This window comes from Leptodactylus fuscus, chromosome 1 (assembly GCF_031893055.1).
Source record: "Leptodactylus fuscus isolate aLepFus1 chromosome 1, aLepFus1.hap2, whole genome shotgun sequence".
Classification (NCBI taxonomy): Eukaryota; Metazoa; Chordata; class Amphibia; order Anura; family Leptodactylidae; genus Leptodactylus; species Leptodactylus fuscus.
Genome location: NC_134265.1, coordinates 99,096,424 through 99,120,806, shown reverse-complemented (window position 1 = coordinate 99,120,806; position 24,383 = coordinate 99,096,424). Strand labels below are relative to the sequence as shown.

The 24,383-nt window shown below is 40.6% G+C and overlaps 1 protein-coding gene across 1 annotated transcript in view; it reads right to left on the bottom strand.

Moving 5' to 3' along the window:
• Positions 1-24,383, bottom strand: part of TMEM132C (transmembrane protein 132C) — a 444,928-nt gene that overhangs the window by 338,682 nt on the left and 81,863 nt on the right. The gene's annotated exons all lie outside the window — the stretch shown is intronic.

Sequence of the window (24,383 nt, the reverse complement as noted above, 5' to 3'; positions counted from 1 at the left end):
GCTCTGTGTAGACACTATATTACAATGTACTGTATGGTTACATGGTATCAAAAGGGGAAATGTCTCTCATTAGGGAGAGACTGGTGCAGGAACTTATTAGACCTTGCATGCCATGTTAAGAATTCTGGGGAAGGAATACATATTGGTGTAAAAGAGGAGCTTTTTCGATATAGCGGTGCTAAGTGCTAATTCCTGTTTTTCATCTATGAGGTCTTATTTGTAGTCCTTACCCAGAATTCTTAGGAGGGCATGCATAGTCTAATAAGTCCCTAATGAGAGACATAACCCTTCTGACCCGCATGGAAACCTCTCACACAGCCAGCACCTTACTATGTATGTTACTTAAAGGGGTTTTCCTATCTTTTTGTGTAAGCAGTTTGCCTGTTGTCTCTTCTTCTCACTTCCTGTATTTCTCCCCCTCCCCCTTCCCAAACTTGCTGAATGGGACACTATGAGCAATCACAATACTTATGTAGATCAGATAATGTGCAGATGCTTGTAGAGAAGGGACTCGGTGTTATCTGTGTGTTTACAGAGAGAGAGATAACAGACTCAGTTTTATCAGCAAACTGCAAATATCTGAAGGATTGCCCTGCTGCCACTGAGTAAGTGACATCACTTGTCCTATCTCACAGGTCCGTGATTATGGTAATGCTTTGTAAACAATGGGAGGAATACAGCAGGCAAACAAAGCAGCATTTCTAAAGCAATATATTTAGGATAGCTGGACGTTTTCTGATATGTTTTGCACATGATCTTATTCCAAGAAGATTCATGATGTATGGTCTTTTAATCTTGAAGCAATAAAAGCTAAGTTTTAAAGAAACATTGCGGTGGTGCTGGATCCTGTCTGTGAATCGTTTACATTTGCTCAAACCAAAAGAGCGCTTTTTTACAAGCATCCGTGATTGTTTTTTCTCTACTGAACATATTGAGATACGTAAGTGGGCTGTGATTTCCCTCCCTCCCCCCCTTTTTTCCTATTTTGTATATATTTAGGATAAGTCTTCAATTTACATAAGCTACCAGTATAGATAGGATCCTTGAGATGGGACAACCCTTTTAAAACAGCTGTCTGCAGGTGGGAATCTTCCTTACGGAGGAGGCTATTATTCCCAGATTATGCCTTTAGGTTTCTTTGAGAAAAGGTATTAAACTATAGGGATCCACCTTCCAATAGGGGGCACTAGGAGAAAATTCCTCTTGTTTACCAAGAGGTTTATTGGCTACATGGTATGAATAGATGGACAAAATATAGTACTCTTTGTGAGAACTGTTTGGAAGTACAAGGGCACCATATGGTACAATGACATTAATGATAAAATATGGCCCTCTCAGTCACTGTTTGGTATTATGAGGCTTATAACATTGGTTGTGCCTAAAGACAGATACCTAGCTAAACTATGCACTATGTCTTAAATGTCAAATGTTTACTTGGCTTAGCTGAATTTAACAATGATGTGTCTCCTTAAAGGAGTATTCCCATCTTAGATGTCTATGACATATCCACACTATATATGCTTTCAAAGTCTGAAAGATTCGAGTCCCACTTCTGAGAACGGCACCTTTTTCCAGAACCACGGATTATATTCTCAATTAGTGATTGATACGCTCTAACAAATCCTCTTTTCTCATTTCTGTAATGTGTGCAAAACTAATGTAAAATCCATTAGGAGTTACATAACAATAAATTATAGCTGGAAACATAGTGTTCAGTTAGTAGTTTTCTTATATCACACGAACAACTGAGAAACAGTAATGTGGTGTTGAAAATGCTACTGAAGACTGATCAAAGCCAACACATTGCCACAATAGTCACATTAATAAAACTCCTTCAATACTTTGCAGACAAGCCTATATTCTGTACCTCTATAGGCTATACATGTATGTGCTGGCAAATTGGGGGAAAAAGCTGAAATCCACTAGTTTTAGTCCAATTTGAAAGCCTGTGACAGAGGCCCATGAGATGTGTGGTCCTGCAAGATAAGAAACTGGCAAGGACTAAGCAACTAAAAAATCTCTCTAAGGGTGCATTCACACTGAGTAAACGCTAGCTTATTCTGTAGAGTAAAATTCCACTTGTAAATTTTGCTATCCCATTGACTTCAATGACATTTTACAGGCGTATTTTTACAGGCGTATTTTTTACAGGCGTATTTTTTACAGGCGTATTTTTACACTTGTAAAAAAATATCATTGAAGTCAATGGGATAGCAAAATTTACAAGTGTAATTTTACTCTACAAAATAAGCTAGCGTTTACTCAGTGTGAATGCACCCTAAAAATGAAAGTGTGTTTTTGGAATTCTCTGGCAAGTTGAAATAGTATCTCAATGAAAAGCAATCTACAGTCACTTTTCTGCTTGTCAGCAGGTGTGACAGTGTGTCATTGGAATGGAAATCAAACCATGTAAAATACTATATGAGCAATGCATTAGAATGGGTCTAAAACTGTATTTTCTTCTTATTCCTACTATAAGAAATACGTAAATGTGTCTGTTTAAGTACACAGGCATAAAATTGAAAAATAAAATAAATACTTGAAACTTAACAGACCAACAGTTGGGCACATAAACTAATGCTGTCTAACTTGTAGACAGTGTAAAGTTATACTAGACAGTCTTAAAGGGGTATCCCATGTACATAATCATATCTATACTTGTAGATAATTAAAAGTTAAACATTTTTGCAAATATAAGTAATTAAAAATTCTGCAAAGTTTTAAATATTTTCTCTCACTTTCTTAGTGGTGACAGTCTTTTATCTTGATCGGCTGCCATGCATACGACCACTAATGCAGAAACTTTCTATGGTCTGGGACTTGTCAGAAACCCAGCCATGATTTTCTTATTGTAGCCGGGTTATCAGGCAGGAATACTACATGTATCTGAAGATATCCCGACCATAATAAGGACATCATAGCTGATTTTCTGACCTTAGAAAGTTTCGGCATTAGTGGTCGTATCCATGGCAACCGATCAAGATAACAGACTCTCACCACTAAGAAAGTTAGAAAAAATCTTTAAAACTCTGCAGAATTTTTAATTACTTACATATGTAAAAATGTTTAACTTTTAATTATCTACAAATTTAAAAATAATTATGTAGATGGGAATATCCCTTTAAAGTGTCTAAGCTGTTTGACTATCTGGCGTACTTTTAGACTGTCCAGTCTAACTTAGTTGGCTTAATTAAGAAAACAAAATTTTGGGCATTGTCCAATGTTGTGGAACATTCTCTGGATCAGGTTTTTTATATCAAGCATTCTGGTTCATATTTATTGGTTAATGTACCCCAGAGTATGTCCGCTTACACAAGAGTATACACCTGAATACAGTTTTAATTTGGAGGAAATATTTTCCATCATTACTTAAAGGGGTTGTCCGGGATAAACATGTTTTTTTTTTTTTTTTTTTATATGGCACTGGGGAAGGTGAAAAAAACAATACAAAACAAAAAAAACCCACCATACTCACCTGTCCCCGCTGTTCTGATTTCTGCCAGTGTGGTCCGATCCTTCTGCTTCAGTATCTTCTTTCGAAGGAAGTCCCCGCCACAAGTGATCACTAATGCCAATCAGCAGCCTAATGAAAAGACATGTGACATCGCTACCTGTAACGTCCCATGTCCTTTCCTTATGTTGCTAAGGCCATTCATTCACGTGCGGATGGGACTTCTGCCAAAACAAGACACTAGAGCAGCAAAATGCTAGAAGACACCTGAATACTGGGACAGGTGAGTACGTTTTTTGTTTTTTTTCACCTTCCCTGACCTCATAGAAACATTAAAAAAAAATTTATCTGTGACAACCCCTTTAACCAATGTGCAATTTCCATAACAATGTCCTCACTACCCAGGAAAGAGAGAGAGTAAAATTATATGACTTTATAATATTTTCCAGTGAAATAATACTGTAACTAGGGTAAGCAACAGGGAAGGATGCATACACGGAATGTCAAGGGTATTCATATATGAAATACTGTAAAATGAAAGTATAGAAGCAACAAAGGTCATCAAGAGCGGCGAAATCTTTTGCATGTACAGTAAGAAGAAGCCGCAATGAGAAACAGAGTGGCATAGTGTTTCAGACTGATGGATGGATCACATCATAGCAGTGGAATTATCAATTATACAGGGCAGCAGAGACAGGAGAGAGGAGGGATTCCAAATGTAAAGAGTGGTGTATGGGGAGCTTAATCCATGCCTCTAGTTTCTCTTCATCTACAAAAAGGGAAGATATTGCAAATGTCAGTTCTTTATAGCACAGTGGTGGTAGTTTGGTATGCTTGGGGAAGGTGGTGGTCTCCCTTTAAGTAGATGTCTCATTTTATATAGAGTCATTAGATATCCACAAGTTAATGATGTGGATGTTTTGTGAAAAATACAGCCATGGTGTCACAATACCCTTACTAGTAGTCTAGAGACCAATGGCTGGGAACAGGGAGTATAACAATAGCAATGCACAGATAGACTTACAGTTTGTTCAATGGAAGGCAGGGAGGCTTGGCCGGAAGCAGCGGTCCTATTATCAGCAGGAGGGCTTGCTGGAGGCAGTGGTTCCACGGCTCCTATGGACCAGGTAGATAGCAAGTAGAAGGAGGACTTGCTGAGGCCAGTAGTTCCACGGCTCCTATGGATCAGGTGGATAGCAAGGTCTTTTAGTAGAAGGAGGACTTGCTGGGGCCAGTAGTTCCACGGCTCCTATGGACCAGGTGGATGGCAAGTCTTTGGTAGCAGGAGGACTTGCTGGGGGTAGTAGTTACAGGTAGCAACCAACTTGGCAGGTGAATAACTAACTTGGAACAGTCAGTAGAGCTTGAGGAACTTGGTAGAAGACAGGCTTCTGGAACCAATACTCAGGCAACTTGGGTAATCACAACACACATGCTAAATAGTCAAGAATCAGGAAACCAGGGTAAGTCACAGGCAGGAAACACAAAAAACTCCATCTTAACTGCTGGCAAAAAAGAGTTTAACAAAACAAGATCCTGACATTACTCCCACCTCAGGAGCGGCCTCTGGACGATCCCAGACCGGGCTTCTCAGGATATTTATCATGGAATTGTTTAATCAAACGAGAGGCATTGATGTTATCCAGAGGTTCCCAGGAATTCTCTTCTGGAGGATAGCCTTGCCATTTGATAAGATATTGTAACTTGCCCCTGAGAATCCTGGAATCCAGAATCTTCTCCACAACAAAATGTTCTTGATCATCTATCAAGACAGGACCAGGAGGAGGAGATGACCGTCCCGGAAAAGGATTAGAAATTGTAGGTTTCAGCAAAGAGACATGGAAAACAGGATGAATCTTCATGGTCTTTGGAAGCTTCAATCGACAGGTTACTGAGTTTACCAGACCACTAATCTTGAAGGGACCAATGTACTTTTGTCCCAATTTTCGTGAGGGCACCCTTAATTTCAGGTTCTTAGTAGATAACCAAACTGCGTCTCCTACCTTGAATGTTGGTGCTGGTTTACGAAACCTGTCAGCTGTATTCTTAAATCTCTGTTGAGCCGTGCGCAATGTCTGTTTTAACAAATTCAGATCTTGTTGTAAAGAGGCGATTCTTTCTGTAACTGCTGGCACAGGGGCATCCACCGGAAATCTGGGAAAGATCTTTGGGTGATAGCCTTGGTTAGCATAGAATGGTGTTACTTTTGTAGAAGCACTTTGCGAATTGTTGTAGGAGAATTCTGCCATAGGAAGCAAATCAACCCAATCATCCTGTAGATGGCAGACGTAGCATCGTAGATATTGTTCCAGAGTCTGGTTAGTACGTTCTGTCTGTCCATTTGATTGTGGATGGAAAGCAGAGGACAAACAGACATCTATGTCCAATGCCGCACAGAACCCTCGCCAGAATCTTGCAGTAAATTGAACACCTCGGTCAGAAACAACCTCATCTGGAACTCCATGTAGGCGAAAGATATTTTGAATAATTAAGTCAGCAGTATCTTTAGCTGAAGGTAGACCTGCACAGGGTATGAAGTGAGCAGCTTTCGTCAGACGATCAACCACCACTAAAATTGTATTTTTTCCCTTGGAGGTTGGTAGTTCTACAATGAAGTCCATGGAGATTGACCCCCAGGGGCGAGTTGGGATAGGAAGAGGCTGCAGTAGTCCTGTTGGTGCAGAACGTGGTGTCTTACATCTGGCACAGACGTCACATGAGCGAACATAATTCCTGACATCTTCTCGAAAACTTGGCCACCAGAAAAAACGAGAAAGAAAATCTTGGGTCTTCTGTATCCCCCTGTGACCTGCCATCTTGGAATCATGCATCAGTTTCAAAATTTTTACTCTCACTGCTTCAGGAACATAAAGGCTTTGCCCTTGAACCCACACTCCATTCCTTAGAGTTAAACGTACATCCCTTGTGGGTTGTGAAAGAAATGGATCTGAATCATAAGCCTCCTTAATGTCACTCAACAAATCTTGATTGTGAATTACCGCTACAAAATTGGAATTTGACAGTATTGTCTTGGGTAAAGAACCCGCAGTAGGGTCAGCAGCGTACATTCTGGATAAGGCATCAGCTTTACCGTTACGAGAACCTGGCCTAAAAGAAATCACAAAATTAAATTGATTGAGGAATAAACTCCAGCGAACCTGTCGGGGAGACAAACATTTTGCAGATCTGATAAACTCCAAGTTACGGTGATCAGTGAGGACAACAATCTGTTGTGATGCTCCCTGGAGATGATGCCTCCATTCCTTAAAGGCAGCGATGATGGCCAATAATTCTTTATTCCCTACATCATAATTTCTTTCTGCGGGTGACAAACGTTGAGAAAAGAAAGCACATGGATGTAATAAATTCTTCTCTCCTGTTCTCTGAGAGAGAATAGCTCCAATAGCACTGTCCGACACGTCTACCTCAACAATGAAGGCCCGTTCAGGATCAGGATGAATTAAGACTGGGGCTGTGGTAAATTTTTCCTTTAAACGGTCAAAGGCTTCCTGTGCCTGAGTGGTCCAAATAAACGCTGGTGACTTTTTTGTTAGTTGGGTAATAGGGGAGACGATCCCTGAAAAGTTCTTAATGAAGCGTCGATAGAAATTTGCAAAACCAATGAAACGTTGAACTTGTTTAACGTTCTTGGGAACAGGCCAATCAAGGATTGCCTGTATCTTACTTGAATCCATGCTCAATCCTTGAGGAGTGATTATGTACCCCAAAAACTGCACTTCAGTTCTATGGAACTCACATTTCTCAAGTTTGATGTAGAGATGATTCTCTCTCAGGCGTCCTAAGACAGTCTTTACATGCTGTTGATGTTCCTCGAGAGAATTTGAGAAAATCAAAATGTCATCCAGATATATGACCACGAAGAGATCTAGAAGGTCCCTGAAAATGTCATTCACAAGGTGTTGGAAGGTGGCTGGAGCGTTACAAAGTCCGAACGGCATAACAAGATATTCAAAGTGCCCATACCGAGATCTGAAAGCGGTCTTCCATTCATCCCCGGTCCTGATGCGGACTAGATTATATGCACCACGAAGGTCTAATTTTGTAAATATCTTGGCCTGTCGTACTCTCTCCAATAATTCTGGGATTAAAGGCAAAGGATAGCGATTCCTAACTGTAACTTTATTTAATTCGCGATAGTCTATGCAAGGTCGGAGAGAGCCATCTTTCTTCTTGACAAAGAATATGGGCGCTCCAGCTGGAGATGAAGAGGGATGAATAAAGCCTTTAGCCAAATTCTCATCAATGTATAACTTGAGAGCTTCCAGTTCTGGCCCTGCTAGTGGATAAATGCTCCCAAAAGGTATAGATGCACCGGGTCGGAGATCTATTGGGCAATCATATGGACGATGTGGAGGAAGTAGATCGGCTTTCTTCTTGTCGCAAACATCGGAGAATTCCTCATAACAAGGTGGTAAACTTAGCACTTGAGCTGGATCTTGAATCTTTATGCTGGTAAGTGGTATATTAGAGGCTGGAACCGGATCTTGAGTATTCATGCTGGCAGGGCGATCCTTTCCCGGAAAACATATCTCACTAGTTTCCCAGTTGATATCAGGGTTCTGGGTCTGCAACCATGGAAAACCCAAAATGATAGGAAAGTGCGGCGAGGAAATCAGCATGAAGGTAAGTGTCTCTTGGTGATCATGTTTCAGGTGGATCTTCAAGGGTACTGTCTCATGATCTACTGGCCCTGAGACTAGTGGAGATCCATCCACTGTCTCCAGTACCACCGGTGTAGCCCTCTTCCGGAACTTGATCCCATGCTCTTTGGCAAACAATAAATCTATAAAGTTTCCACTAGCTCCTGAGTCAATCATGGCCATACTAGTAACCCACTGAGAGTTGATCAATATCTGGATTGGAAGTAGGCAGTGTGATCCTCTTTCCTTTTCTTTAGGGTGCAGAGTCACAGGAGCTATGACAGCATTCAGAAGCAAAGCTGACTCCGAAACGACCGACTCAGAATCAGAAAAGTCACATTCAGCAATTGCTGCAGCCGTTCTAAGTGGACGATTAGGACAATTCATAAGGAAGTGACCCGAACCACCACAGTACAGGCATAAGCCCTCCCGAAGCCTATGTTCTTTACGGTCCTGACTTTGACGTCTTTGTAGAGAATCTATTTGCATAGGTTCAACCCCTGCATCCCGGGGAGGTTTACTCAGTGGATCCTTCACGGATGAAGAGGGGAAAAAATTACTACTCCGATTCAGGGCGAGCCATCTCTCTTTCTCCTGCCTCCGTTCAGTAATACGCGTGTCAATACGGATACAATGATTGATGAAATCGTCCAAGCCTGAGGGAGCCTCTGCTCGGGATAACTCATCCTTAATAATACTGGATAGGCCCTTACGAAAAAGAGGAAGCTGTGCCTGACTGTTCCAGGTGGTATCCACAGCCCATCTTCGGAATTCCATAGCATAGTCAGTAACAGAGCGCCTGCCCTGACGTAAAGTTAGAATGGCAGCTTCAGCTGTAGCACATCGATTGGGGTCATCAAACATTAGATTCATAGCGGTAAGGAAATCATCCAATTTGTCCAAGATGGGATCTTCAGTCTCAATGAAAGGGTTGGCCCAAGCTATGGCTTTATGAGTCAGGAGTATGATAATACACAGCACTTTGGAACGATCAGTTGGAAACTGGCTAGCATGGGCATCAAAATATAAACGGCATTGGTTTATGAAGCCACGGTACTTGTCACGTTCACCGCCGAATCTAAAAGGTGGTAACTTAGGAATGGGAGCAGGAACTGGTGCCTGCGCCTCCAATTGTGCGGTGCGGTTACGTAGTTCCTGAATTGCTTGCCCAAACACCTGGGTATTATGGTTAGATTGTCCCTCCATTGCATCAATCTTTGCTTTTAAAGCCTGCATCTCAACATGCATAGAGGTAGTCAGATTGTATAGTTTCTTGAAACGTACCTCCAAACTCTCTGAACCAGCGGTCTCCGTCATCTGTGCCTGAGTATTCTGTCACAATACCCTTACTAGTAGTCTAGAGACCAATGGCTGGGAACAGGGAGTATAACAATAGCAATGCACAGATAGACTTACAGTTTGTTCAATGGAAGGCAGGGAGGCTTGGCCGGAAGCAGCGGTCCTATTATCAGCAGGAGGGCTTGCTGGAGGCAGTGGTTCCACGGCTCCTATGGACCAGGTAGATAGCAAGTAGAAGGAGGACTTGCTGAGGCCAGTAGTTCCACGGCTCCTATGGATCAGGTGGATAGCAAGGTCTTTTAGTAGAAGGAGGACTTGCTGGGGCCAGTAGTTCCACGGCTCCTATGGACCAGGTGGATGGCAAGTCTTTGGTAGCAGGAGGACTTGCTGGGGGTAGTAGTTACAGGTAGCAACCAACTTGGCAGGTGAATAACTAACTTGGAACAGTCAGTAGAGCTTGAGGAACTTGGTAGAAGACAGGCTTCTGGAACCAATACTCAGGCAACTTGGGTAATCACAACACACATGCTAAATAGTCAAGAATCAGGAAACCAGGGTAAGTCACAGGCAGGAAACACAAAAAACTCCATCTTAACTGCTGGCAAAAAAGAGTTTAACAAAACAAGATCCTGACACATGGTTACCATAGGTTTTGAAGAATTTGGGTACAGTTGAAAGTGTGAAAGTTCCTGTAGTGCTGTCTTATAACAAATAATTGATGGGGGTGAGGGGTCGCTGGACATGGGGGTTGCTTTCACTTGCCAAGTGAAGCGAGATCAGAGCTTTTGCAGCTTAAATCAAAGATTGTTCTTATTCTTAAATAAGTAGAAGAGTTGGAACATGAGAGATCTCACATTTTTGGGTAAAAGGCTTAGTAAGATGAGCTGAAGTATAATACCACCACCATTTATGCAAGTAAGAACTCAAGTGTGGTTGGCCACTCCAATGGGATATTACGTTTTGGGAGTTTTGTAGGATCTGGACATAAGTTTATGTTTTTTAGCACTTACACATCTCACGCAGTGTTTTAGGGCTATGATAACATTATATGAAATGCCAAGCCTGGATTCTTAGGTTGCAGAATGGGGGACACATGATCAATAAATGTGGAAGGCAGTTTTTTTGTTTCATCTGCTTACTAATTTACACCCGGGGGCAGCTGGTTTGCTGGAATACTTCAAATCGTATAATATCCCATGAAGGGCTGCCTCTTTTACTATTGCAGATAGTCAGGATTTTAATTGAGAATATTGGCCAAGGATGGCAAAGGCTTATGAACATCCAATATGGATGCTGAGAGAACATCATTTGGAAAAACATTTTAGATACATATCATGTAAATGGATGTCTGAATGATGCTAAATATATAATGTTTTCTAAAACAATATAAGGGCCCATTCACACTACGGATACGCTGACTGATTCTGAACGTTAAAACACGTTCAGAATCAGCGCGTATAAAGCAGATCCCATTCATTTCAATGGGAGCTGTTATACGAGCGCTCCCCATTGAAATGAATGGGCTGCTTTTTTCTCTACGAGCGTTCCCATTGAAGTGAATGGGAAGCGCTCGCGTGTACTGCTCACTCGGCTCATTCCGAGCTGTACACGCGAGCGCTTCCCATTCACTTCAATGGGAGCGCTCGTAGAGAAAAAAGCAGCCCATTCATTTCAATGGGGAGCGCTCGTATGCCGGCTCCCATTGCATGCATAGTACAGGTTCAATTTATATAACTGTAATATCAAAATTCAACAAAAAAAAGTCCATTGATCCCATGATAACTTCATTTCCCTATCAAATGAAATATACATAGTATAGAGAGTTATTTAATGTCAGAAGGCATGGAGTCACCCCGAGGGTTCTGGAGTCACCCCGAGGAGCCTTGATGTTATATGACAATAGTGAAGATATGACATAGAGACTATTGATGTGACTCAGAATCCAGCCTATGATGAATGTAGTTTTCCCAGTGTATCTTTTATCCAACTCTCAGTAGAGTGGTTCACAGTAGGAGATAGGGCAGAGCAAGCAGACGAAAAGACAACTGCCTAGAGCTCAACTCTCTTCTGAATATAGGGGTGCATAGAATAGAATATAGATGGTCTTTCATTACCTGACTTCACTCTGTGGCCATTTTTGATATTTTTTAGCTTCAGTTTTCATAGACGTTGCGATTGCTAGTCAGATTATGGAAAGCAGAATACTTAGCCTTGACAGTGAATCAGCTCTCTTTACTATTCATACTACATATAGATAAAATCAGGGCAGAATGGAAAATGAAATGCTCCTGAACTTGTGTCTATTGTCCAACATTCACTCATAATAAAATCATCAAATAAAGAGTTTATGAACCACCACACACCAGGGACTATGATAACAATGGCCACAATATTTGCTACAAGTCCTGTAATCACTAGGACAGCATGCAGTAGTACCAGTAATGGGCTCGGTAAACTCCATTAGCTAGTAATCATTGAGATTTCAATAGACGGTGACACAATGCTCTCTGCCTAGAATGTAGCTTTAATATATGATATAGGTGGAACATGTACATCTGTAGGAGTGAATAAAAAAAAAATATGTATAACATACGATAAATATTAATAATTAATATTAAATAATTATATAACAAGTATTTTATAATCTATTTTTAAAGTGTTATGTGAACACACTTCTTTAAGTGACGTTTTGCTTCTGATCGACACATAATGTATACTAGCAAATCTTCTGATATATATGTAGCAAACATAAGGCCACATTGTACCGTTGAAGATCCAATATGGCTTGAAATCAGTTCTACACAATATCACAATATGTTAACAACAGCCTTTAAAGTCTGCAATTCACCTTCCCCCAATGAGTGGTCGCACAGACACAAATAGGATAGCTAGCATATCACTTTGAGATAACTAGAGATGGGAAAATGGATTCGTAATGAGCCGTGTTCATCGCACACTTTCTTCTAAAGCCTGAGTAGAATTCCTTCCAGTCTTAAACTACTTTGACCAAGAATCATGACTTTGGGATGTCTGACAGCTAAGATGCTGCAAGAGCCCGAAGGGGAAGACCAGATGCTGAAAAAGAACATCAGATACCCAGGATAGGTGGCAAGAGGTCAGTGTCTTTGTTATTTTTCTATGCCTACCCCGACCTCCACTTATTATATTCTGGGCTCAAACTTCCAAAACCTGTGGGTGAACCTTGTAAATATCTGTGAAACAAAGCTTGCGAGGTTCATTCATCACTAATGCTAACTTGTCAATGTTGAGAACAGCCGCTTAATTTGTGTTACACACATCTGGAGATATTCAGCAAAGAGGACGCGTAACAGAGAACACATCTTTATACCAAACAACCAAACAATACACTGTAAACCTTAACTTTCATATATGCAGAATATACGCAATATAGAACATGAAAGCAAACCTGAACAATGCAAATTGCAATTGATAATTAATAACTACTAATGGATAAGGACATGAAAATCTTCTCAAAGAGAAGTTGACTTTTGTATAAGAAAGGAAGCACTGCTACCAGCAATATAATTCATGAAGTGAATAGGCAGAGTTTGACTACGGAATATAAAATTCACACCCTGCCCGTATAAACTTGTGCCCATATAAAAGATGGATTAGCCTGGAACATCAAATCAAAAGAGCTAGTATGATGCGGTTTATTATTGAATGATTTAACTAAGAGCCATACTGCATTCAAAGTATTTGTCACCGGAGGAATTCATCTTTCCGAAATGAACTTCCCAAACCATAGAAACATTGGAACTAGATTGCTTCTTTGAAGTCCGTTCACATTCTAATTCAAGAGTAATTGAAATGTTTAACCCCTTAATGAACAGCATCAACATTATGATGACATGAGAAAGTTCAAAGAGTCTGTGACTTTTTCCAATTACCTAGCAATAATGTCTGACTTATACATGAAAAAGATCAAAATTAAAAGGGTTTCAAAAAAATAAATAAATGGAAAAAAATATCCAGACATAAACCAAATATATACCAAAATGCTTATCCAATGACGGTGACCAGTCCAAAGGCATATCGTAAGTGACTGTTGGCGTCCTACATTGGTGAGTGTGTTACCAGCATTACAACTGGTAATGGGGGAAATTTTGAGCTTAAAGGGTTTGGTCACTTTCAGACCAATATTGACAAACAAATGTACAATAAAAAGATATACAATTTTCCAATATACTTTCTGTATCAAGTCCTCACGGTTTTCTAGATTTCGGCTTGTTGTCATTCATTCTGTTACTTCTAGAGGATAAATCTCTGACCATGGTCATGTGGTTTACAGTCCATGGTCATGTGATGAGTACACAGGTGCACAGCTGATTACCAGGCAGATGTCTGATTATTGTGCTGTGACTGTAACGAGCGGCACCTGTGTACTCATCACATGACCATGGACCGTAAATCACATGACCATGGTCAGACTTTTATCCTCCAGAAGTAACAGAATGAATGACAACAAGCCGAAATCTAGAAAACTGTGAGGAATTGATACAGAAAGTATATTGGAAAATTGTATATCTTTTTATTATACATTTGTTTGTCAATATTGGTCTGAAAGTGGCCAACCCCTTTAAGTGCAAGGTACAACTTCTTATAGTTTGCAAATATTGGAATATTAAAGGAATACCCCCATCTAAAGCATTTACAACATATTTATAGGGTATGCCATAAATACCTAATAGGTTGGGGTCCCACCAATTGGACCTTTTTCTATTGTGCAAAAGGCAGTCACATTTGTACATTAAAGCAGCAGTCAGTGGTCACACTTGCCATTGAAATGAACACAAAGGTTGTTCTCCTTGTTGGAGACTATGATACATAAGAATTGTGCTCTACTGTGCTTACGTCATTGTTCGCCTCCAAATAGGTGAAGTTGCCATAGTAGGATACTGCATTTTTAATTAAACATTTATAACATATCCTATGCCATGGGTTGTACTAGAATCAGGGATGGCTTCTGATAGAATAGTTCATTTCTATTGAGAATTTCTTAATGGTTTATAATTCAGTGTCCAAATGAAGGGCCCAGAAATGTAAGCCACCAGGATGAGTGGCATCAGTAATATCAGGTGATGAATTATTTTTAATTCCATTATATAATTAACAATATTGTATAATTTATTTGATGCATATTTGTTATTTATTATTTATATATTTGTAATGCCAGCGACTTGTGCCCGCCAGCATGCAACACCTTCCAGGAATCTTCCACAGTATCGTGTTCGCTCTCTTAACAAATGACTAACCTCCTGTTAGGACCATGTGGTTTTTAACACTCCCTTCTCCTGTGTATTGTGTTTCATGTAGCACTCGGTGCAGCCCATAAGATATAAGGAGTTCATCAGTGAGCACTACTGAGCCAATCCCTGACAGCTTCTGCCTATATTAGTTTGCTCAGTTCTGAACCATGCCCAAACAATATTGGACCTGCTGATTCTGCAAGGGTTCTATATTATACTGTATTTGGATTATTGTTTATTGACCGCTGCAAGTTTATTGACCACACTTTTGATCCTTACTCTGTCTTGCTCCTAACATTTATAACATTGGCCTGTCCTGGACACCCTGACCGATTGGCATGTCTATGACCTTTTTTGTCTGCCGCCTACCACTGATCTTCAGCCTGTTCCTGCCTACCCCCATATCTGTACCCTCTGATGCCTCATGCCAGAGTCAATGTATTACTTAGTCAGCAGCCACCTATCCCAGTACCCCACCCCAACCGATAGGTGGCACCGTGGGTCCACACATCCACTTCCTGTTACAATACTCTTTTGATATTAGGTAGATAATTGAATACTAAGAAAAATAAATACAGCTATGCATACCATTGACCTTTACACTATAGTCTCTATTGATTCCTTGTTACAGCACGAGTCAGAACATCACCACATACTTGATCCTTAACCTGACAATCTAAATAGTTAAGTGACAAATAGCTCAGTGCAGTCACTGATGGTAGATTAATAGCCTCATATGCATTATTAAATGAAAAATGACTTGCCACTTCAGCTGAATGAGGGCTTCAGAGTAAATACTCTTAATTATTTGTGTCCCACGCGCTACTTATCGTATCTTAGGTTTCTGACAGCTGGCATTAATGAAGCATGCAATAACCACAACCATCATCTAGGAAGGATGATAAACTTGTGCTTGGCATGGCACAACAGGTGAGTTGTTAATGTATGATGTTATAATAAAATATATACAGTGAATCCTTTATGCTTATGTGAAATGTTTATCATATGCATTGGCAGCGGTGATTATAAGCATAAGATTCTCTTTATAGTAAAATTCTGCTAATATGATATTTGTTGGGTTAGTAGAGTTCTGTATTAGTCAATTATCTAAATTAAATTCTTACGTTTTTTTCACGTCACCCAGTGGTGTAGTTGTGAGGGTCACAGCGGCTGCAGTCACACCCCCCATTACAACATCAATGTTGTTTGGAACAGAGTGCTCCTGAGTCATACTGCTAGTGAATAGAGAGAACTATGCAGCTATACAGTTACATCCATACTCCCCCCCCCCCTTTTTTCACTTCTGTAAGATCAAGGCAAAAAGGGAACACCAGGTTTAGCCAAGAGCAAAACTGGAGTCTGGGAAGGTGGGTAAAAACAGGGCCCATGGTACATCCTATTATACCATCCACTGCCCACCAACTAGAACATTAAAGGTGTTGTCCAGGAGGTTTTGAGATAAGTACAAATGTTCAGTGATATTAAAGCAACCATTTTTCCAATATAATATCATTACCATAACCCAGACGTCACCCAGTACAGAGCAGAGATGTATGGGACTGCATAGAGGAGGCAACCTGCTGTGTGAGAAGCATGCACCCAGACTGTGTGGACCATGGAAAGAATTGTGAGGTATATGTGACATCATCAGATGAGGGGATGAAGATCATGTGACCAGGAATGCTAATTACCTCACTGTTATGGTAATGATACTATATTGGATACATGATTGCTTAAATATCACTGAAAGCTTGTTGCACTGCTCTAAGGTCCTAATGCTACCCTTTTACTGCTGTAGATTAGAGATGACCGAATATACTCAATCAAATACCTCGGCCGCATAGCTCCTGATGCAAAAACACTTCCGGGGCTTCAAATTTTTACTGCCCCTCCCAGCTTCCCTGGCACCGGGAGCTATGCAACAGGTATTCGATTGAGTATATTCGCTCTTCTCTACTGTAGATCATCAGGAAACCTTATATTAACTCGTTCATTGCCCTACAGCACCACAGACACTAGTATTAACCTCCTCACTGCTCTAGACCTTTAGATAGGCCTAGACCAAGGCAGTTCCAATACCAAGGCAGTTCCTCACTATCATAGACCACTAGTTATACTGAAATTAACCCCCTCACTCCCCTAGATCATAGATGTACTAACATTAATTCCAACCATTGTCTTAGGCCACTAGTTACACTAACTTTAATCCCTTCACTGTCCTATAGCAACAGATACACTGACAATTACTCCGCTACCCCTTCTAAACGTTCTCTACAAATTCAGTCAAGTATAGTATAACATTCTTAGGTATCACGTAGTCTGTGTACCTATATGGCAGGAGTATCCCTAGGGTTCCATGTTAGAGAGTTGTAGATCCTACTGCACATCTAACACTATATGGGCCAACCATACAGCATGGCAATGTATTTTTCCCAGGAGCAATGCTTCGAGAGGAGCATATTTGTGTAGCTCAGCATGCAAAATCATCACAAAAAGCAGAATTATGGACTTTTACTATATAATCAAATGGAATTGCTGTAAATTGTCTCTGCATAATAGGAGCAGCATATGGTAGAACAGTATATTGATATTAAATGGGCCATGTAAAACTGTTGTAAAGTCAAAGGAAATAGTTTAACACAAAAAGCAATAATAGTACAATGGTAACATAGCAAATCATATATACAGTATCTTTAAGAAGTAAATCTTTATTTTAAACTGCTAGAATTATCATTTTAATAATTTGCAAAATTAATAATTGTAGTAAAAGTGAATATTTCAATGCATTAAATTCTTCAACTATGACATTGTAATTCAAGGAAATTAACTTTATCCGTGTCAATTATATACAGTTTATATTTCATGCTTGAAATGTAGAACATTTTAATTCTAGAATAAAAAGTAAAGGAGCCACCTTGTATTTATTACTAATTGAGATATTTTTAACATTTTATGACAATATCATTGGTGTACATTACGGTATAGTATGTAGAATTTTCTACCATAATTGTAATGCAAACATATTGTCTTTGTGAGTTTTCCATATAAGACAGCTATGTATAACAGTGAACCTTCAGACTTACACTTTTTATATTATTTCGTATACTATCTTGAGAAAGCCACCCACCTGTAATGCATAAATAAAATAATGAATACATCCATAAACTGACACCAATGTGCAACTGCGACAAATGCCTTAAAGAATTCCCCTCCGTGTTCCTCTGAACAAACATTGACCTTGGCCTCTCAGTTCAATTTTTCCCCGTTGCCCAACTTGAAGAAAATCAAGACTTTGAAATCAATGTCTTCAAGAGCTTTGTCTGCCTATTGGAAAGCATTGACCCATACACCCTCTGCAAATGCTTTGACAACTTGGAGCATAGCCTCAGCAGGGGATAGAGAGCCATTAAAAGCGAAAGTTGTGAAACTCTTAAAAAGAAACCCAATTCCTGTGTAGAGTAATTAATTCGTTGACTACCACACTGGGGTTGTACTGAATGAAAACATATTCTCTAAAGCAACAGTTATGCTAATCGTGAGAAGCCGCGAGAACAAAGACTATGTGCAGTTGAATTGGCTTTTCTTTTCATATAATGCTTTGCACATGGTTCAGACTCATAAGACTTTCATTATCAGCAAAATATGAAGAAAAACAAGCTCAGAACATTTTCTGTAGGTGTATTGGCTTTAGTCTAAAAAAAGAGATGTACACGATACATCTGTACATGATACCGTACTCCAGTGAACATTCAACCAGGGACTGCTGCACATCTCTACCAAATCTGCTAGAAACACTGAAATTAAATAAATTCACTTCAAGTTGGATGGAACAGCTAGATATCTACTCAATGTAGTTTTCATTTTCATTTTCCCTTGTGACATTAAAGGGATTCTACCACTAAAGCAACATTTTTTCTAATTACCACGTCGGAATAGCCTTAAGAAAGGCTATTCGTCTCTTACCTTTAGACGTGATCTCCGCGGCGCCGATCCTTAGAAATACTGGTTTTAACCGGTATGCAAATGAGTTCTCCGCAGCAATGAGGACGGGCTCCATCGCTCAAACGGCAATGGGAGAGTCCCCACTACTGCCCAAGAGCTCACTCCAGCACCGCCTCTATCTTCAGCTGCAACCCCACCTCTTCTGTCTTCCGTCTCAGTCCAACTTCCGACGCCTGCACAGTACACTCCTGTATTGAACTACAAGAGCAAGAGCGGCCTCCCAAAAATGGCCGGCAGCCGGTGGCTATTTTTGGGTGGCCGCTCTTGCTCTTGTAATTCAGTACAGGAGCGTACTGCACAGGCGTCGGAAATTGGACCAACAAAAGAAGACAGAAGAGGTGGGGTTGCAGCTGAAGATGGAGGCGTCGCTGGAGTGAGCTCCCGGGCAGCAGTGGGGACTCTCCCATTGCCGTTTGAGCGATGGAGCCCGTCCTCATTGCTGCGGAGAACTCATTTGCATACCGGTTAAAACCAGTATTTCTAAGGATCGGCGCCGCGGAGACCACGTCTAAAGGTAAGAGACGAATAGCCTTTCTTAAGGCTATTCTGACGTGGTAATTAGAAAAAATGTTGCTTTAGTGGTAGAATCCCTTTAAAGAAAACATAATCTGTATTAAAACTTAAAGACATTTGAAATTATAAAAAAAAATCATGATTCCTATTGATACTTAAAGGGGTTATCCAACTTGCCAAATGGTCTGCAAATACATCCACAACAATGCCTAATACTCACTGTTCCTTTGTGTACACTTTGCTTGGCTTTATTTTACTTGCTGCTCTTTGTATCACTGTTATTTACATGTGTATCTGTAGACAAACTACATTTCCCATGTGTCATCTTCCTGCTCTCATTCTATGTGTACCCCTCCTAAACTTGTTAACCCCTTTAAAGAGGACATTTCATTACCTGGGGCACCTGCGGTTTTATACACTGCTGGAAAGCTGACAGTGAACTGAATTCAGTGCACTATCAGCTTCATGTTCTGTGTCCCTGGTGAAGAGCTATTGGTACCGGTACCATAGCTCTTCACTGTCAGAAGGGCATTTCTGACAGTCAGTCAGGAACGGCCGTCCTCACAGCAGCATCTATAGCACTGTACTGTGAGAGGAACGCCACCCTTCCCTCCTGATAATACTCGTCTATAGATGAGTATGGGGGGGGGGGGAGTGCATTCCTCACCACTCAGCGTCATCTAGTCTAAGGGCTAAATTACATACAAAATTCCAGGGGCCATATCTTTTGAAAAAGAATAAAAATTTTAAGAATACATGTGCCTGGAGTACAGCAATTAGTATTTGTAGTTGTGTGGACCCATTAATCAATATATCAGGGAGGTCAGTCCAGTTCCATTATCACTAATGCTGCTAGATTATCAGGAGAAACTGATATAGTGTCAGTCTGAGAGGTTGGAAGCAGTTTTCCCTGATGATCTAGCACCGTTTAGAGTGCTAGAGAAACAGGTAGATTGTTTTTTGTTTTTTTTTAATTATCTGGAATTACACAGAAAATTCACATCAACATCTCTAACAAAACTAGATGTAGCACATGGAGATTTTGTGGATTCAATACGAATTGTGAATCGGAGATGTGGCAAAATTTTGGAAAAAGGTATACCAGTTTTACTGGTATAAAATAATAAAATAAGTAATATTCACTTATTCATTGCCACCCCTATTCCAATGGTTTCTGGTTCAGTCATTTTCTGGCAGAAGCACCTGCACAGAAGTAACTGTGGATTGGTGAGGCGAGTATAACTCATTTTATTATTTTATACCAATATTAGCTCCAACTATAACCCGTTCATTGTGTGTCATTCATACTATCAAAGAATCGTATTACTTGAATACTCAATGTATGTTTTACTAGTTATCTTTTTTCATATTGGTATCTTTATCTGCTCCTCAAAGAATATACTTCTCAGAGTTCATCTCAGGTTTAAGGCCTAAAACTAAAGAATACTTTATATGTATTGTTGATACTCCAAGGCCTATAACAGCCTGGGATCACAAAAGCTTCCCTGTGGAGTGAGCAAAATGACTGTGAGATTCATTACAAAGTCAGGCACAGTTTTCTGTCCTTTAAGGAGTTTGAAGACCGCTGAATTAGAGCATGGATCACTAAATCAGAACCGGCTCTTTGTCTTTTTAATCTGTTAAAATTAGACATGGTTTAGTCCTAACTTATTTTCCCATGAATATACAAGAAATTAATTATACCCGTAGGAAGAAACAAAAGGCTGTGTATACTGTAAGTGTGTAATATCAGGAAAATAAAGCACAAGTCAATTAAGGGAATTGTATTTTGAAAACTATTATTATAATCTAACTGAATAACTTCAAACTTTTTGTACATGTTCCAAAATTACATGTGAAAGTAGAAGAAAAGGTCTAAAATAAAGTAATTATTGCTGGAAAATGTCACCTAAGTATCAATTTGACATTTTGTTAGAAGCTACAGTCCATCCCTATGTCAAAAAATTGCTAACCATTGTTAATTCAAGCAAAAGGCCCTATAATTCATTTCAATTATCCAAATGCATTGACCAATAATGATGTAATGTTCTCTAGAGTCTAAACCGACATGGCCAAAAGTCATTTTGCTTTTTTCAGCTTGAGAAACACCTTTCTATTCATACAGATAAACTTCTCTTTAGTGACCCTATTTATTGTGTATTACAATTTACAAGATATAACATGAGATCCGGGAACTGAAGTAATGAAAGTTTCTTTATCTATGTTCTGACATTACATAGAAGTATCTACAGTATTAGCTAAGGCTATATTAATCAGAAACCTTACATAATATGAGCTCTTTGGCCAAAAACCTCTCAAAGAAATTGCTACTTGCACAGGATGTCTGTCCTAGTTTTACTGGGACATTGGATAGTTTTGCTTTTCCAAATCCATGAACCAGGGGGCCCTAGAAGACGAGGCACATTTCCTACTACACTGCACCAAATACTCAGTGGTGAGGGCTGTCTACTACCAAAGACTCTCTGCGCACATCATAGACTTCACATCTGCAGACGAGAAGAGGAAACTCTACATTCTACTGGGAGAAGAGGAGTCCACTGTGGAGATCGCTGCCCAATACGTGTCCAGCTGTCAGCAAATGAGGGGAAGATGAAACCCATGGACTGTTATACCCCCTAATCACCCTTTCACCCCTGGACATTTCTGCCCCCCCTCCCCCCCCCCCACACACATATCCCAACGCCCTGACCGCCACACCAACCGTTCCCTCTGGCACCAATAAAGCTCTTCCGACTTGCATTAATCTGATTGGATGATGAGAAGAGGAAATTCTATATCCTACTGGGAGAAGAGGAGTCGACTGTGGAGATCGCTGCCCAATAGGTGTCCACCTGCCACCAACTAAGAGGAAGATGAGACCCCAAATCACCCCCCATACCCACCATTCTCCCGCCCAACCCCAACTCTCCCCCCCCCCACTTTACTTGCTTTGGCAATGCCAATTATCTAGTCGGACGTGCCAATAAAGCTTCTTTGATTTGATTTGATTGTTTGTGTTTCTAAGGACTCGTTCACACGGGGCAAGAGGGGGCAGATTTTGGTGCTGAATCCTCCTCACAATAGAGGTCTATTGTTCCTGCTAGCAGAAAAAAGAAGTGAGTTGCCCTTTTTTCAGGCGGATTCTCCGGCTGATTCAGCCGCGGTGTCCGCCTCGCGACAGCACCCTCCAGACTGGGACCATTCATTTGGGCCTAATCCGGAGCGGAAAGCCACAACGGGATGCCATGCACTGCACTGGTATCCCATTGCGGCAGACACAACCGAAAAGTGCACACGCGGAATCCTCATGTGAACTAGCCCTAAATAAAATTAACTGGCATAATGTGGAAAGTAAGGACTGACTCTACTATCTGCCCAACACAAGCAGCTAAGTAAATGTATGCTTGTATAACATGATGCTACAATAAAAGGGATTTTAACATAAAACTATACATTTACACTTCAATGATACATGTTTTGAGGTCCTGATTACAGATTTGTGAACCTCACAAGATTAATTTCAATAAATAAATATTCGTAAGGTTCAATCATCCATTTAGTTCAAGGCTGAAATTATTCGTCATGATCAAGAAGTGCTTTAGTTATACTCTGGGTTCAGCTCAGGAACGCTACAGTCCATCACTATGTTAAAGGATTGGAGGCACAAGAGAAAGAAATAATAGAAATAATAATCGCTATACTCACCTTGCCTGACCTCTTCCTGGCCTCTGACTAATGTCACGCACCACAGGGACACCACTGAGGCCCAATCACAGATGAACCATTGACATGATGCTTTGATCCAGCCTCAGCTGTGACATCAGCCAGAGGTTGGAAGAGGCATGAAGAGGATGCCAGAGACCACTGGACACCCAGGTGAGGTCAAGAAATTTGAATATAACAATTCCAGAAAATTTGGGTCAAATGTGGTTCTATCTGAATTGGTACACTCATCCCTAGTCCTGATGAAGGGCCATGATGCAGTCCCTTTACTAATAACTTCTTCAACCCATTTCTTTTTAGTTATCTATGCATAAACTTACTGTATGCATGTGATAAAGTAAAGGGACAAGGGAGCCCAGGAGAGGTGAGGAAAGGCGAATATGATGGTTTATTATTTTTCAACCCCTCCCCTGGAACTCCGTTTACTATACTTTAGGGTCTAAAGAGAAATATTTCAAACCAAAAATGAAGCTGGAGTACAAATGTCAGAAATATCTGCAAAAGGAATCGTATGAGGTTTGCTCAACTCTTTACGTGACCCATCTAAATATAAGTAAGATTCCTTATGGCAACCTAGATTAGTAGGTTAGTTAATAGATTGATTTATGAGTCCACCTTTTGCCTACAAGTCTGATTATTTTTGTAAATCTTTGTTCTCCAGAATCAGGATAGTTATCTATAATTGTAGGTAATCGGAAACAAGTCATAGAAGTCATCTTTAATAGAGATGAGCGAACACTAAAATGTCTGAGGTTCGAAATCCGATTCGAACAGCCGCACACTGTTCGACTGTTCAAATGGATTTCGAACCCCATTATAGTCTATGGGGGGAAATGCTCATTTCAGGGGTAGGCAACATTCAATAAAATTATACTTACCAAGTCCACGAGTGACGGTGGGGCTGGATCCTCCGTGCAGTCTTCTCCTGGCGCAGCGTCCCCGCATCTTCTTCCGGCTGGAATTCACTCTGCCTAGGCATCAGGGCCTAGGCAGAGCCGACTGCGCATGCGCGGTCGGCTCTGCCCAGCCCAACGTCTGAGCAGAGCCGACTGCGCATGCGAGGGCATGCCCGCGCATGCGCAGTCGGCTCTGCCTAGGCCGGATGCCTAGGCAGAGTGAATTTCACCCGGAAGACGCCGCGGGGACGCTGCAGGGAGAAGACTTCTAAAGGTAAGAGAAGAACCAGAGTTGATTGGCAGAATGTATAGCATTCTGCCAATCAACGCTGGTTCTGCATTGAACCTTAAACTTCGAACAGCTAGTAGTGTTCGATCGAGTACGAGTATCTCGAATACCGTAGTATTCGATCGAACACCTACTCGATCGAACACTACTCGCTCATCTCTAATCCTTAATAAACTGACCTTAGAGATCTTTGTTTCATGTTGAGTTATCACCAAATTTCTATCTATGTACTATATTCCCTATTATTATGTATTCTGTTCATGTATGTTATATTCAAAA